Source organism: Drosophila innubila (assembly GCF_004354385.1).
Source record: "Drosophila innubila isolate TH190305 chromosome 3R unlocalized genomic scaffold, UK_Dinn_1.0 2_E_3R, whole genome shotgun sequence".
Lineage (NCBI taxonomy): Eukaryota > Metazoa > Arthropoda > Insecta > Diptera > Drosophilidae > Drosophila > Drosophila innubila.
Genome location: NW_022995380.1, coordinates 16890532 through 16905586, shown reverse-complemented (window position 1 = coordinate 16905586; position 15055 = coordinate 16890532). Strand labels below are relative to the sequence as shown.

Here is a 15055-nt window from a genome sequence, read left to right as displayed (position 1 = left end):
TATTAATCTTTCGGCATGTCAGCATGTGTTGCCTCGCTTGAAGTTGACAACTTTATAATTTTTGTGGCTTCGCTTTATTAACTTGGCCATTTCAAATTACATATGCTTAATGAAAACTTAATGTGGCGAAGTTAGAAAGCAATTAGATTTTGACCCTGGGAATGGGTATTCTATAAATGAAATTCAATTTAAACAATTTAGATATCCTATGAAATCCATACGCAGTCATTTTTAATTTTTTGAGAGATGAAAATTCTTTAAAGTTAGTTACTTTTAATGAAGTAACCTCTATCATACCCCTTTCAATTTTTTCGCATATCTACAGGGTATGCAAATGCAGTTTTTTGTTTAAAGAATTATACTTTTTTTTTGCACATTTAAATGCAACTCATGAGAAAGGCTTCAGTGTCTGTCCCGCTGTCTGTATGGCATTTGCCACTAATGGAAAGTTCGCGTAATTTGTCAGCAGACCATAAAAATCCAACACACAGTAAGCAGAAAAATGTTAACTTTTTTGTTGGAAAAGGTTTAGGTAGATGAGTGAGCAAGGGTTTGGAATGCGGGGAGTGTAGAAGGGATTTATGTATATTCATGAGTGGCACTTTAGCAACGGGGTTAAAGTTTGTTGCAGGGTCTTATTGCTACGTCCTGTCATTGCCACTGCCACTGCCGCTGCCCCGCCCCCATTTCCGCCCCCGAGTTGTGACAGGTAAATGCTAAACATGATTACGAGTTTACGCTATGTGAATATCATCTGGTGTACTTTTGTGGCTGGGTTTTTTTTTAGTGTTAATTAACGTCGTTAAAACGTTTTGGAGGTCCTCAAATGTTGCACGTGTTGATGTGGCACTTATGCAAATGTCGCCACATCCGACTGCCCAAGAGAAAATATGCGAAGTGACTTTTTGCGAGTTGTGAAATTGATTAATGATTTTTGCAGCTGCCTTGGCAAAAGGATTGTGCTCTTGACACATGTGGCAACTTAGTATGTACACAGATCGGGGGGGCAATGTTCCCTACCGTCACCGTCACATGCTTAGACAAACACAGACCTCAACTAATAATCGCAATGAAAATATTATGTATGTATACGCCACTTGCCAACTTGGGAGGTAACTGCCAACATAAATATTCATTTCTTGACGCACTCTCGCATTGCTGACTTGAGTGTGTAAGAATCAGTGTACATATGTGTGTGAGTGTGTGTGGGTGTGTGGGTGGGTGTATCAGCCATTTTGCCACATTAATGGCCACAAATACATCATGACTTTTCATAAGCGGCTGCCACTTGAGGCAGCTTCTCTCTTGCTCCTTTCGCTTGCTTACAACTTGTTTTTTCTCACCCCCCCGCCAAGGACATCTGCTAAGCTGACTGTCTGCTTCGTTTGCTCATCTTTCTCTCCTCTTTTACTTTAGCCCTCTTCAACTATGAGTTTGTCATATTTATATAACTGCGTTTAAGCCAACATTGCTGTAGCTCCAAGTTGATGCTGGCCAAGCTACATAAACGCTTCAATTTAGACGACAGAATAAATGTCCTTCCAAATGCCGAGTGGATGGCTGGATTATAGCGTAATGGCTTAGAAATATATTGCTGTTCATAGTTGAACGTTGGGTATTTATCTACCACTTTTTTTTGTGTAGCCTAATTAGAGTTGAGTGCGCTTCAACTCTCTCTCTGCAGAAAGTATCTATTGAGATACTTTTGCTAATAATTAAATTAGTTGGGAGAAAAATTTGGATTGTAATTTATAATCATTTAAAATAATTAATCAAATATATTGAGAAATGAGTTAATGTTGTTTTAATGGATTTCACAGAGACTATAAAAATCAGCTGAAATCAAATTATAATTTTAAATCTAAACCTTTTTTGTGCTATGTCTTAGCTGAGAGCTGAATTAGTTTTTAAACTCAAGCTGCGACATGCGAGAGAATTCTCAGACGCCACACTCAATCACCAGTGCTATATCATTGTCAACTAGCTTGCAACCAACTATGCAGCAAACGGCAGCAACAACTTTTGTTGCATGTGTCCTTACCTGAGCAATTACAACTACAAATTTGCTGGGGCAACATGTGTCAAGTGCATTTATTTAATTATTGCAATTTATTTCAGGACACCATAACCGTTATTTAAGACACAATTTCAGCTGCTGCCACTCAAAGTCGTTGCTTCTTATAAAATGTCGGTAGTGACTTATTAAAAGTGTATCCTGGCAATAAGTACGTAGGACGATACACAAGGCTATGGCAACTGTATTAAAATTCAATCGTGGGGAATGATGATGGTAAAGAGTGAAGGAGGATGGAAGAATGTAAGACAGGGATTATTTCATAAATCAAAGTAAAATACGCGGTGCAAAAGGATGCGAGTTCAATGTGAGTGTGGCCAAATGATATGCAAAAGAGATCTGAAAAGCAACAAAAGAACAAAAGAATATGTGACATGGATAAATGAGTTACTGGCAGACCTTCAGCAAGATCTGCTATACTATATAGCCTTCCATGCAGCTTGTGGTCCTTAAGTACGACTCTCTGTACAGAAAATGTAAAAGTTCGGTCAGTTGCACTTGCAACCGCTCATTATGTTAATGAGCATATCTTTAGCTAGTTTATTACTTCGGCTCAACTCACCTGACCCCGTGTTGCCTCATTATGCGGCATCCACAGTGGGACGAGAAGCCACCTTCTATACAGCTTTCCTAGCTGATAAATTGTTAACCCCAAAAATATTTTTATGCCACGCCGCAGTGAAAATTCTCGTTTGATAGACTTTTTATGACAGGCAAAAAGTTCGCAAAAAACTGCGGTTTAATTATTAAAATGTTTTCATTTTGTAGCATATTTTTAGGCATTTTAATTTGCCGCTTTATTTGTTGTTGTTGTAGTTTTTAATGCGCTAATTAAATTAATTGCAGAAAAATCTCATCAAATAAAAACAACAGAACAGAGAAACAAAATTGTTGCAAAATGGTAATTTATTGCAGTCTGCATAACTAGGCACAACCAGCAGCTGTGGTGCTATTGCGGTGGATCATAATTGTGGTCAGACCACACACGACACACGTAATATAAGCTGGACTTATCTCCTCTGTATGCTAGTTAAGTACATTAAAGTATTGTAAAAGATAATCACAAAATATGTAGTTATATGTATATAATCCCACGGCTTGACACTTCACTTTTCTCGTGGGTGCTGGGAACACATTGAGTAATTCATTCAAGGATGAGCTGCACCAAAAAAAAAAAAGAATAAAAAATGTGAACGAAGCTTTAACAAAAAATGCAGATTGTTCTTACAGTATCTGCCTTGTTCATAGAAATACTAAATTAACTCAAATCATATTCCTTAAAATTATATTCTAAATATAAATTTAACATTTCACGACTCAAATAAAACAAGCAGAAATATTGGCATTCAGTTTTCCGAATTAATTGTAAAATAATTAACTTAGAATAAAACGGGATAGTTTTTAATGACTGTACAACGTTTTGAGTTTAAAAATTTCACATTTATGTATTTTATGTCTTTGAATTTGCGCATAAGATTTAAAAAACCTTTAGACAAATTTTAATTTGATTTTCATTTGCAAAATGTCTAAAACACTACAAAGTTCGTTTTGGATATAAACTAATTTTGTAACTAACTGGAAATCAGCCACGACAGCGACAACAACAACAATAGCTCACAAATCAATGCAAAATAAGCAAACTGATTGTTGGTGTTGCTGTCCATTGGTTATTTCTGTTGCCTGTCAACGTCAATTTGCAGACAAAATAGAGACAGAGAGCGAGAATGAAAATTAGAGAATGGAAAGTGCATCATGTGGCACGACAGCATCGAAAAATTTAACTAATATGAAGCTCGTTTCAAATCAAGCAATGAAACCACGTGACACATACCCGAAGGCCAACGACAAATACGCTTCCACTTTTGTCGAGCTGCCGAAGTGGGTGGTGGGTGGTGCTACTTAAATGTCAGTGGTTCAGGCTGCAGGACACGTGTCCTTGTGCAGCACAGTTCCGCAAGCATCATTAAATGATTTGACAACGTGAGCGGCGTGTGTAATCCCGAGTAGCGCATAGAGAAAGCGAGACAGAGAGAGAGATAGATAGAGCTGACCACAGCGGCAACACGTTGCGTATGCGTAATATTCGAATTACTGTAACATTGATCGTCTGCTAAGCGCTATCAATGGCAATAAAGTGCACACAATTGCCTCATCACCTGCACAATTTCCTACCCGCTATTTGGATACTCTATGTAGCCCCTCTTACCCCCTTAATCACTTATCCCCTGTCCCACTTTCTGGTCGAATATCAATTTTCCCAGCCTATTTGCTCAGCTGTCGCAATGAGTTGGCACGGAAAATTTTTGCGTGTCATGCAGTTTTCAATGTCCCAGCGAAAATGTTGCTTATCTCACGTGCCCAGTACAACAATACACACACACACACTCAAAGGCACACACACGTGCATGTAAATGCATTTGCAATGTTGCTCGCCTCATCGTGTTATTAATTCAGACCCACAAAAAATAAATGACGACTCGGCAATTGCAATGCACATCAACAGAAAACCAACAGTAAACCCAAATGGACTACAAGACAAACAGTGGGCGTGGCAGCCGTTGACGTTGACGTTGACAAAGTGAATGAGCCAAAAGAATGTGGTGAACAATTCTTCACAAGCCTCCAAAAACAATTGAGCGGAAGTGAACCTTATGCTAAGAAGACAGCAACAATGGAACAATCACAAGCAAGAAAGCTAAAGACGAGAATGCTCGACTGTCAGACACTATGTAATTTTAAGGTATTGGATAAACAAACACTTTTAGTTGAGATACTTTCAGGAAGATAAACTTAAGTTATGAAAACTGCAACAGTGGAATAGTGTATTGTCTATTATAAACGACAGTGCTCGACTTTCAAATACCCAGTTATTCACAAAAGTAAGAGAATACTTAATAACTGAATGAGAAGAATACTACTTGACTAAAAAATATCCTGTAGACTTATTAGCACAGACAAATGCAGTTGAGAAATTCTCAATCTCTGCTAGGTATAGACTCAGACTCAGAGTTTTTGGTTGGCAATATTTGTACAACTATAATGTATTTGCCCAGGGTATAACAAAGAGTGCATACTTTTACCTTGTTACCGCCTCACTTGACTAACCAAGCGCAGATTTAATTGCAAATGTTTTTTTGTTTTATTATGTTGAAGATTCAATAGGGTATATTAGCTGGATGTGACGGGCTCAAGACATTATTGAAATACTTAGTGAGATAAGACACTAACTCTGACATCTAATTTCTTTCTTACTAACTTACAGACTGTAGCTAATTTAATTTACAGGGTATATGCAATCTCTATAAGCTTGATTGCCTTGTTTCAAGTGCTCTTATTTAGTGCCCGCAATTGTCGTAGTCATTCGTTGCCTCTGCTTTTTGTTCCGTACGTACCTTTACGCTGACCACGACCTTTCCCCATCCCTTACCTTGGACATTGTCTGTGGCCCATATCTCAGACCATTAGCCACAATCATTGCCGCTTGTGCGCAAACTAATTAGCACATATTTCACGTGGCCAAAACGAAGGGCAAAAAGCATCCTATCCCAAAATTCCACTCAAAGCGAAATTTCTTTGCCGCGATTTTCATTTACTCTGCGAATGAGTGTTGTGTGTGTGTGTGTGTGTGTAGAGTAGTTGCAATTACAATTGTAATTAGCATTGTTGCTTATTGCCGCTACAATTGTTGTTTTTTTCTGTTGTTGTTGTTGTTGTTGCTGCTGCTGCTGCATTGCGTCCGCAATTTAATTTTGATTTGTCTGTTTCGTCTCATTTTGCGTTTTGTAATGGAATTTTTAATGCCCCAGCTATAGCGAATTATTCTCTACACTGAATGTTCTCCTTCTCTGTAATTTTTACTATTTTTTCTCCATTTCGTGTTGCCTGCTTTGAGGCGCTTTATCAGCATACGACAAAAACATATCAACGTTTATCAGACCAGCTCAAAGAAATAAGCAAACAACATTTTGCCAGGCAACAAAGTTGCCGCAAACATTCACTAGAGTCACGTACACTGAGCGAAACAATGGACATAATACCATACAATAGGTGTATGTACAGTGGAATTGGAGAAAAGAACTCTCTGCTTACAATTTGCATCTTTATAAATACATTTCTCTCAGTGTTAAGCTTCAACTTGGACTCTTGAACTTCTCATTCCAACTCCGTTGACTGCTCGTTGCATGTTTGTCATGTTGTCTGTGTGGCAGTTTTAATGAATGGTAGCAAGTCACACACGAGAGCATGTTTGCCAATGTTTTGTCAATGGAGCTGCTTCCGCATTATCGAGGTGCCTTTCCCAGGGGCAAGTTTTTACCTTATTTTCTTTTTTTTTACTTTACTTTACTTTGTAGCACACTTTTATGCGCTGCTTTTATTACGACGCATAATGAAGTGAATGCTGCACGATATTGACTTTTCTCCACCTGAAAAACAGAAGCAGAAGAAGCAGCTCGTCTTTCAACTGCCTCCATCTTTCCTCCATTGCTGCCTGATGCCTGGTTGCATTTTTAATTACTCCAACTTGGGCTGAGGCGTAGCCAGGAGCTTTGATGAGGCTTGGGCATGGGATAAACAGGAAGCGACTGACAGCTTAATTAGGAGGAAATACTTGTGGATATATAAAATGTAGTGAGGAACATGTTGCCGCAATTTGTTGCACATTTAACACTTTTCTACTGTTGGCTGCAGTTTATTAATTAAAAGCATTGCATTTAATTACTCTAATCAAATTAAAATTGACATAATTGTATTAGAATTAATTTTTAAATAAATTGAAATTCATGAAACACATTTGTGGCAACCGTCATTGTTCTGCCTGATTATGCAACAAATGACGAAGATAATGAGGCACATTGCATTTTCCTAATGTTAAACATGGGCTTGGCATTTGCCATTAATTGGAAAATCGACGGAAAGGTGGGGCGAGTCAATTAATCTACCGCCCTCCAGCCTCGCTGCACTTAGCCCCTTCCCTCCTCCCTGCCTCACAGTTACATTATGTCACGTTTTGCTCCACTGATCGGCCGATTTCACAGTGATTAGCTGTGCGTCATGCGTGGCCAAATGGGGCGTGGCTTTTTCATTGACATCTACCTAATATTCCCCGCTTCTCTCCCTTCTTCACCGAGCACTCTAATGCCAACCCATCGGGGACTAATTAATGCATTTGGCAAATGGCAGCTGAAATTATCGAAATCGTGACGACAGTAAGCGAAAAAATAAAAAACGAACAAAAAGAGAATATTAATTGAACAGAGAAAACGCATTATAAGTATATATACATATATATATATGTTTTAAATAAGCCTTCAAATCTAAACAGAATAAACATTTTTATAAGTGGACGAAACCGTTGAGATGACATTATTCAAATAATTTTAGTTTTACTCGTTTTATTTACTGCCATTATTTTAAATATGAGTTTGAAATATTTTAGCGCTCAGTTTGAGTTTTGTGAATTGTATTAATTCTATCATTATCATTATATAAACATATATTTGCATATGTTTAAAAAGGATGTTGATGCACAAAATATAATCAATAAAAAAAAATATACTCTTTATACATTCATCAATATTCCAACTTAATACATATATAGTACTTTAAAGGGATTTAAATCTTTTGCAGTAGCTTAAAATTTATTCAAATATTTTTGGGCTTCATAGCTAAATTTTCTATACATATCTAACATAATCAGATTAGTTTTTTAGGCAATGGACTATTCGAAATTATCTACGATACCCTATAAATAAAATAATGTCGAGTTTTCACGATTGCTGTTGAACAATCATCTTGTATAATATAATATTCGAGTAAACAATTTCAATAAATTAAAAAAAATTTTAAAACCATATCAAACTCTTTTGTGATTTTTTCGAGGGTACTTTTGATTTGCATTTGTTGATTTTTAGGTATGCAGCACCAAATTGTTATTAATATTTTAATGCATAAAGTGGTGAGCGAGAGGGACAGAAAGAGTAAGCGAGGGAGATAGCTAGTGTGGCTTAGTGCGTTGATTTAAAGCAAACACACAGTGGCCTAGACAGCGGGGGGTTGATGTAAAGTGGGGGGGTTGACGGGGTAATATATTTGATGCGAGCACTCAGAGGGGATTTGCCAGCCCGAATGCTGCATGTTGCATGCGAAAGTGTGCGCAAATATTGGCAAATTGCAACAACTGAGGCTCCAAAAAAAAAAAACAAAATATCAAATATTTATTTTGCCGTCAATCAAGCTATAAATCTACATATTTATTTGTATAACTTATATTCTTATAAAGCATCGCATTTATCGAAATTCTGTCAAAAATATTGGTCAGAGATTTGTGAAATGCGGCAGCTGTTGAAGCTTAAGTCCGCCAGTGGGCAGGACAAGGCAGGTCATAGGTCAAATGTTAAGGTCAGTATGGAATTATGCCACTGACAAATAATTTCATTACAAAGACATCGAGTGAATTAAGACGGTCAAAACGAGAAAGATGGCTGAAATGCCTTGTGGCCACGCGAAAATAAGAATTATGCATTCTCCCTGTGACGCATGGGTGTCGGAGTCATGTGGCATGTATTGGAGGCATGTATTGGAGGTGGGTGCCACATACCTGCTGCAGCAGTCAAGCATAATAAATTATTCTCAATGCGAGCCCAAGTCCAAGTCCGCGTGAGAGTCCTGCTGCGTTCTCTTGCCTCCTGCAACGGCACGAAGAAAAGTGCGAAGAGAAAATCGAATAAAAAATGCCACCGCAATGTGCTGGCCAACGATGGCTCACTGGCCAGGAGGGGTATTCAAGCAGTCGAGCATGAAAACAGCATGCCACTTGCATCCTGTTGCTACTGCTGCTGCCGCTGCTGCTGCTGCCACGCTGCTGGGGCACTCAACGGTATAATTTCTCATATACATGTCACGCACCCCAACGAACCGTGCCAAATGTGTTGAGACACTTCCAGGGTCGGTGTGGTGTAAGCTCATTGTGGTGCGGTGTGGTGCAGAGGGGGCTGTTGGTCAGTGGAATGCAATGTGCAATGTTGCTTGTTTGTTGTTTGTTGTTTGTTGCCATATGACAATGTCAAACTCGACTAGAAAATATCCTGTAACTAATTCATCTCCCAAATCCCAAAGTCAACTCCATCTGCCTTTTATACCCCATTCTGGGCAGTGATTACGTAGTATAAGACCGTCGGCAACAATGAGTCTTAAATTTAATACAAAGTTTTATATGTCGTATTGCATAAAACACAAAATATGTTGGACTGAGCGTTCAACGAGACAGAGGACACACAAATAGCTGCACTGCAGGACATCGAGACAGCAGGAAAGACTTTTGTTACTGCCCAGCTTTCTCAGTTGGAGTCTACATGTGTCCAGGGTAAACGTGCGTGCAAAACAGCAACAACTTCCACAACAACATTATTCTAACTCGAAAGTCCTTATCCATAGTTCTCGAGCTGTACACAGTCCTTGAGTTCATATGTTATCCTGTTCCTCGTTCTCCTGTTCCTCCTTCTCTACTCCGACGTCACCTTCTCGGACATATTTGCCGCGTGTATGTTTAAGCTGGCGTGGAGCTTATTTATGGCAGCTTTAACTCCCATTGGACACATTTCAATGCATTTGCAAAGAGCTCCAAAGACTTATGCAGCCTCAAAAGTATATTATTTAAGTGTTAGCTCCTTGAGCTATTAAATATGCTTGGAGTATCTCTTAAATTTGTTATTATGATGGAGGGGACACTTTTACTGAGATCCACAAGTCTTCTTTCTATGTCTTATATTCTTTAGGTGTTTCACTTCGCACTCTGCAATATGGCTTTTCAGTTTTGAGGGGCAGAGATTTTTCTGCTAAGATCCATATTTTCTATGAATTTTTTACATTTGTTCTCATAATTTTCATTCAGATTTAAACCTCTGTCTTCCACACTCTCTTATTTTGCAATTGCATTTCTCTACAGCTTTCTTTTTATTTTATCTATCGTTTACCGATACACTTATTTTTCTCCTGCTTAGAGATACGTAAATTTCCATAGTTATTTCTCTGTTGAAGAGTATCTTAGATCCTCTCAATAAATCGTAAGGTTTTTAGCTTAACATTCTCAATGCTTACAATTTAATCTAATGCTCTAATGCCATCAATATCAATCATTGCTAAATTATACAATCTGCTCTCTATATCATTTCAGGTATGTACAGACAGACCAAGTGAACGACCATCAATTCCATTATTTGAGGCCATCTGTAAGTCTAAGCACAAAAATTGAATTTGGCAGCGTGGAACATCAAGTGGAGGGGAAAGGGGAAGGAAAACAACTAGCAGAATGTCAGGCAATAAATTAACGCAAATTATTATTAATGAGAGAACATTTATCGCCGTCCTCGCTTTCCCCCAGTTTACAAAATGATTCAGTACACACAGCTTCCCTTGCCCAATTGTGGCGACAAATCGTCGACAAGTGCAAATGTCGCACATATGGCCAAAGACTGCAAAGACAGGGAACGGGATGGGAGAGAATCACCAGAGATTTGGGATTGGGCTACATTCACTGATTAATTGCAATTTGATGCTAAAAATTGCGCTGCATTTGGCATTCGGCAAAACCGAAGATCTCTAGAGAAAGACGTCTAACAAGTCGCAGAAGAAAGCCAAAACATATTCAAAACTTTTGTTGCGTTTCAGCTGTTGGTGTGAGCCAACTTTTAGTGGGTTCAATGACCTTCAACAAGAGTGTACTAAATATTTCCGTGTGCTATGCATAATTTTAATGCCAAAATACATAAAATGTTGCAAAAACATGATATAATTCTTAGGCAAGCAATTCTCATATTATGTGACCATTCCGATTCCCCCATGGGCATATCTTAAAAGCCTGTCTACACTAAGAAAAAAAGAAGTTATTTTGTACAGTGTCTTCTCGAGTCAATTAAGATAATTGTAAATAATGCTAATAATTTAATTAAATGAATTATTTAAATTTCATCAAGTTGATTTTAACTCATTTGCAACTGAAGCTGACAAAATATAATATATTTTAGAGTCGCACATTAATTTCCACAACATTCTGCAGTTAGTTTTCTCAGTGAACGTTTTGGCCACGTCCTCACATTTATGTCATGTTGTGGATAAGTATTTACAGTTTGTACGAGGCTGCGACCATATTCCATACACCATTTGCCAAAGTATTACGGCCTAGACTAAGACTTTCTCAGCCAGTTGTTATGGCCACCTTCAATAGTTCAGTTTAACTGCTTTTAGCGCCATCAACTTTGTTCCGTAGGTCTATTAAATTTTCGTGTCTGCTGAACTGCCAACGTCACCAACGTCTCCCCTTCACTGCTTCCCCCGTTGCGGATGCTTAAAATTTGATGTGTTCTTTGGCGCCTGTCAACATTCCAGTTGCCGCTTGGGCATCGGCGTCGGTTTCATAGTTTTCCGGGCATTTTCATGTCCGCTGGTCCAATCAAAACAGCTTGACAACATTTCATCAATAACATGGCGGACAGACGCTGAGGAGATAGTGGCAGTATGAAAGGGCAATTGCCCTGCTTTAATGTTGCATGAGCAATTCGCCGACTTTTGTGGGTTAAGCAAACTTTTTGTTACCGCCGTGACGCATCGTATCGCAACTTTTATGTATGTGTGTGTGTGTGTGTGTGTGGGTGTACAAACAGGACCATGTTTGGCCAAAGCTAATGACAATAGCGGCGCCCTCGGTTTGTGTTTCAAGCCTTTTCTCCCGAGCTGCTCATATAATGAGCTCAATGAGGCGCACGTGATTGGCCCTTGGGGCACGTATTGTTGCTGTGTTAAAGCTTGCCCCTTGAACTCGACAGCTGCTGTGCTGCTTTAAGTTGTCGCCAGACCGCAACAAAAAAAATGGCCAATTTCAAGTATATTTACCTTGCCCAAACGAGTTGCCGAGTTGCAACTCAAAGCACAACCAGGCAACGCCTCTTACCGAGCTAACAGTTTTTTCAACACCTCTCTCACACTTTTTCTCTGGCGTTCTCTCTTGCTCCGTTGGCTTGGCCGAGTGGCAACCGCCAATTTCCATATGGCAATCCTTTGAATATTGCAGTGACTGTGGCAGCCTTCAAATGTCGTTGGCCGCCGCTGCAGACAAATACAATTTGAATTTACCTCTTTTGCAAAACTCCATCCATCCCCTGAGCCACAGAGAAGTTGCAAAATTACACGGCAGGCAGCAACAGCAAAAAAAAAATACATAGTGAAGGGAAACGCAAAACATTTCCTGATCGAATCAAAGCACTACTGAGGGCAAATAGGATAAAAAAAAATCAAACTCAAAAATGAAACTGCAGTTACATATGACAGAGAGAGAGAGAGAGAGAGAGAGAGAGAGAGAGAGAGAGTGCGAGACAGATAGGGGAAGAGGGGAGCAGCGAGTGACACTGAAGTTGATGGGTTAATGCCATTAGACGGCATTGATTTGATTGGCGTTGATTGGAAAAATGTCAAGCACTTGCTTCGCATGCGATACACGATATGATAACGCCTGTACCTACGGTGCGTATGCGTAATACCTGTTAAGTCAGTTGCCATGCATAAACGCACGGAGAAGCGGGCCATAAAACAAACACATCTCTACGAGCTGATATGAACTTCTTCAATAATCCTAGACAAATATCATCTTAGTGTGATAATGGTAGACAATTCCTGCAAAAAAAAAAGGTTGAGCATTCAGTTTCTTAAAGGTAGCTTAAATTTCACTTTAAAACAATGACAAAGTGTTATATCTGCCCAGGTTTTACAACTCACTTGTATATTTTATTCAAAAATATTTTATTTAGGTTATGCCAAAAAATTCAATTACAATTCGTATTCATATATATATACATTTATACTTGCAAAACTTGTAACTCCGAAGTGCAGATATGAAATATACCATCAATTATCTACAAAGCATTTCATATGGTTCTTTAGCATTGCGTATACGCAACGTTGTCGCCTATACATTTCAATTTAACACATTTATAGTTGAAGATTGCTGACATCAAGCAAAAACGTATTGTGATTCATGAGCAGCAACATCAATCGAGAGTTGCCACTCAAAAGGCACTCATAAGTTCTGCAAGCAGACGTTTAGCATATTGTTAAAAGAATTTAATCAGACGTGTCAGAAGAAGGACATGTAACCATTGGCTACCTTTTAAATCATTGCCAGTGATTGATTTGTCAATTGTATGAAACGTTGATTTGAAATGTCTTCCACTATTTCACAATCTCTTTCCCTTTTTCTCTGTGACAATTTCTTTTCTCACCCGACTTCGTTATGACCTAATATGATATGTATGCATTGAAGCTCAGGAGCTGAGCGAGTTGAAAGCAATTTCGACACGTTTTTCACATCGACAACAACAAAAAACTTTGGCGAGAAAAGTTAACATGCAGCTTACGTTGTCGTTGTTCTTCATATTTTTTATAACCTTCTTTGAAGTTTTTCTTTCCCTTCAACAGCAGCTGATGCTGTAAAAATTGTTAGACAAAAGCCAATACTGCAAGTAACTGCAGCGTTGAAGTTGCTGTTTCCGCTACTGTTGCCGCTTTCTTTGGTGGCATGCATCGGTGCCTGGTGTCGTCTTTTAATGTACCTTTTTTCGCTCATGTGCGTCTGCCATAAGCAAAGTCAGAAAACAATGAGTAAAAACGCACCAAGGGATGCAACTCAAAAACGCGAAAGCAAAGTGTGATAAATGTTATGTAAACACCTCGTAAAAAGAGTTGATACAAGAAAGGGTATATTTAGCTAGCAACATAATAAGAACAAGTACAAAATGGTTTTCAGTTGATCTTGTGAAGCAGAAGTGTACTGAGATTAGCTAAGCTAACTTTAGTACCTTGTAGGTAAGCAAAGTTCATCTATTATCTATGATATTAGCATAGTTTTTATGCTATCAACAGATCTTTTTAAATACGCTTGAAAATTTTTTAAACTCAGCATACGGAGGATAAATAATAAGAAAAATAAATAAATAAGTTATTTTATTTATATATTATTTAATTAAAAACCACTCCATTTTTGAATATATTTGAAATACTCTATAATTTGATGTCACATAAGGTATCTCTTTGCAAATCATCTTTATTTGTTGTTGCGCTCACTGTCAATTTATTTATGTTGCTTTTGTTGCATACTTCAAGGCGTCGCCTCAACCAAAATGTTGCCTGTGGCCTCTGCTGCCGCTGCTGCTGTTGTTGTTGTTGTTGTTGTTGTTGTGCTTTGCTGTCAGTCAGTCGCTTCAGAGCGAAATCCACTTCAATGCTCCGACAGTTTTGACATGCAACTGACTGACTGACGCTTCTGTCTCCTCATTGCTGTGTTGCTGTTTCATTGTCAGTCATTTCGCTTTGGTTATGTTGCATGCCTCGTTTGGCAATGTTCAACGACTTAGATTAAAGATTTACTGCAACTTAATTTCATAGCCATGTGGCAGTGTGGCATTGGGGCATGGGACAAGGGACACGGGACACGGGGCACCTTGTGAGTGCGGCATGAAAGCTCATAATATTGATGAGCCGCAGTTAAGGCAGGCAGGCAGGCGTGTGTGGCAGCACGTGACTGCGAGAAGCTGAGGCCTGCCAAAAAGTTGTGCAATAAGCCAGAAATTGTACAAAAATCAAGTCAACAATTGGCCAGAGGCGTTGCAAGGCGTTGTGGCAAGAAAAAAGGGGCAAGCAAGGCGCATGCAGCAATGCAGGCAGCTTAAAATGCTGTTGACGTTGGCAAGAAGGCTACACACAATTTTCAAGTTTGTTTGGCAAGCCAAAGACTTCGACAATTGTGTCTGTGTGTGTGTGTGGGTTGCATGTGTGTGTCTGTGTGAGCCCTTAGTTTTGAGGCCGGCACGTGCCTGTCAGCCGAGCAGGTTTAAGCCTGCAGGCCGCAGTTAGGAAATATGGGTCGCATTTGCTTTTTTGATGAGCACAAAATGATTTCTAGACTTGGTTAGTTGCAGCATTATGTGGCAAGTT

At 38.9% G+C, this 15055-nt stretch overlaps 1 protein-coding gene across 1 annotated transcript in view; it reads left to right on the top strand.

Moving 5' to 3' along the window:
• The window catches only part of LOC117792707 (protein couch potato), a 71622-nt gene that overhangs the window by 33374 nt on the left and 23193 nt on the right, over positions 1–15055 (top strand). The window lies entirely within an intron of this gene.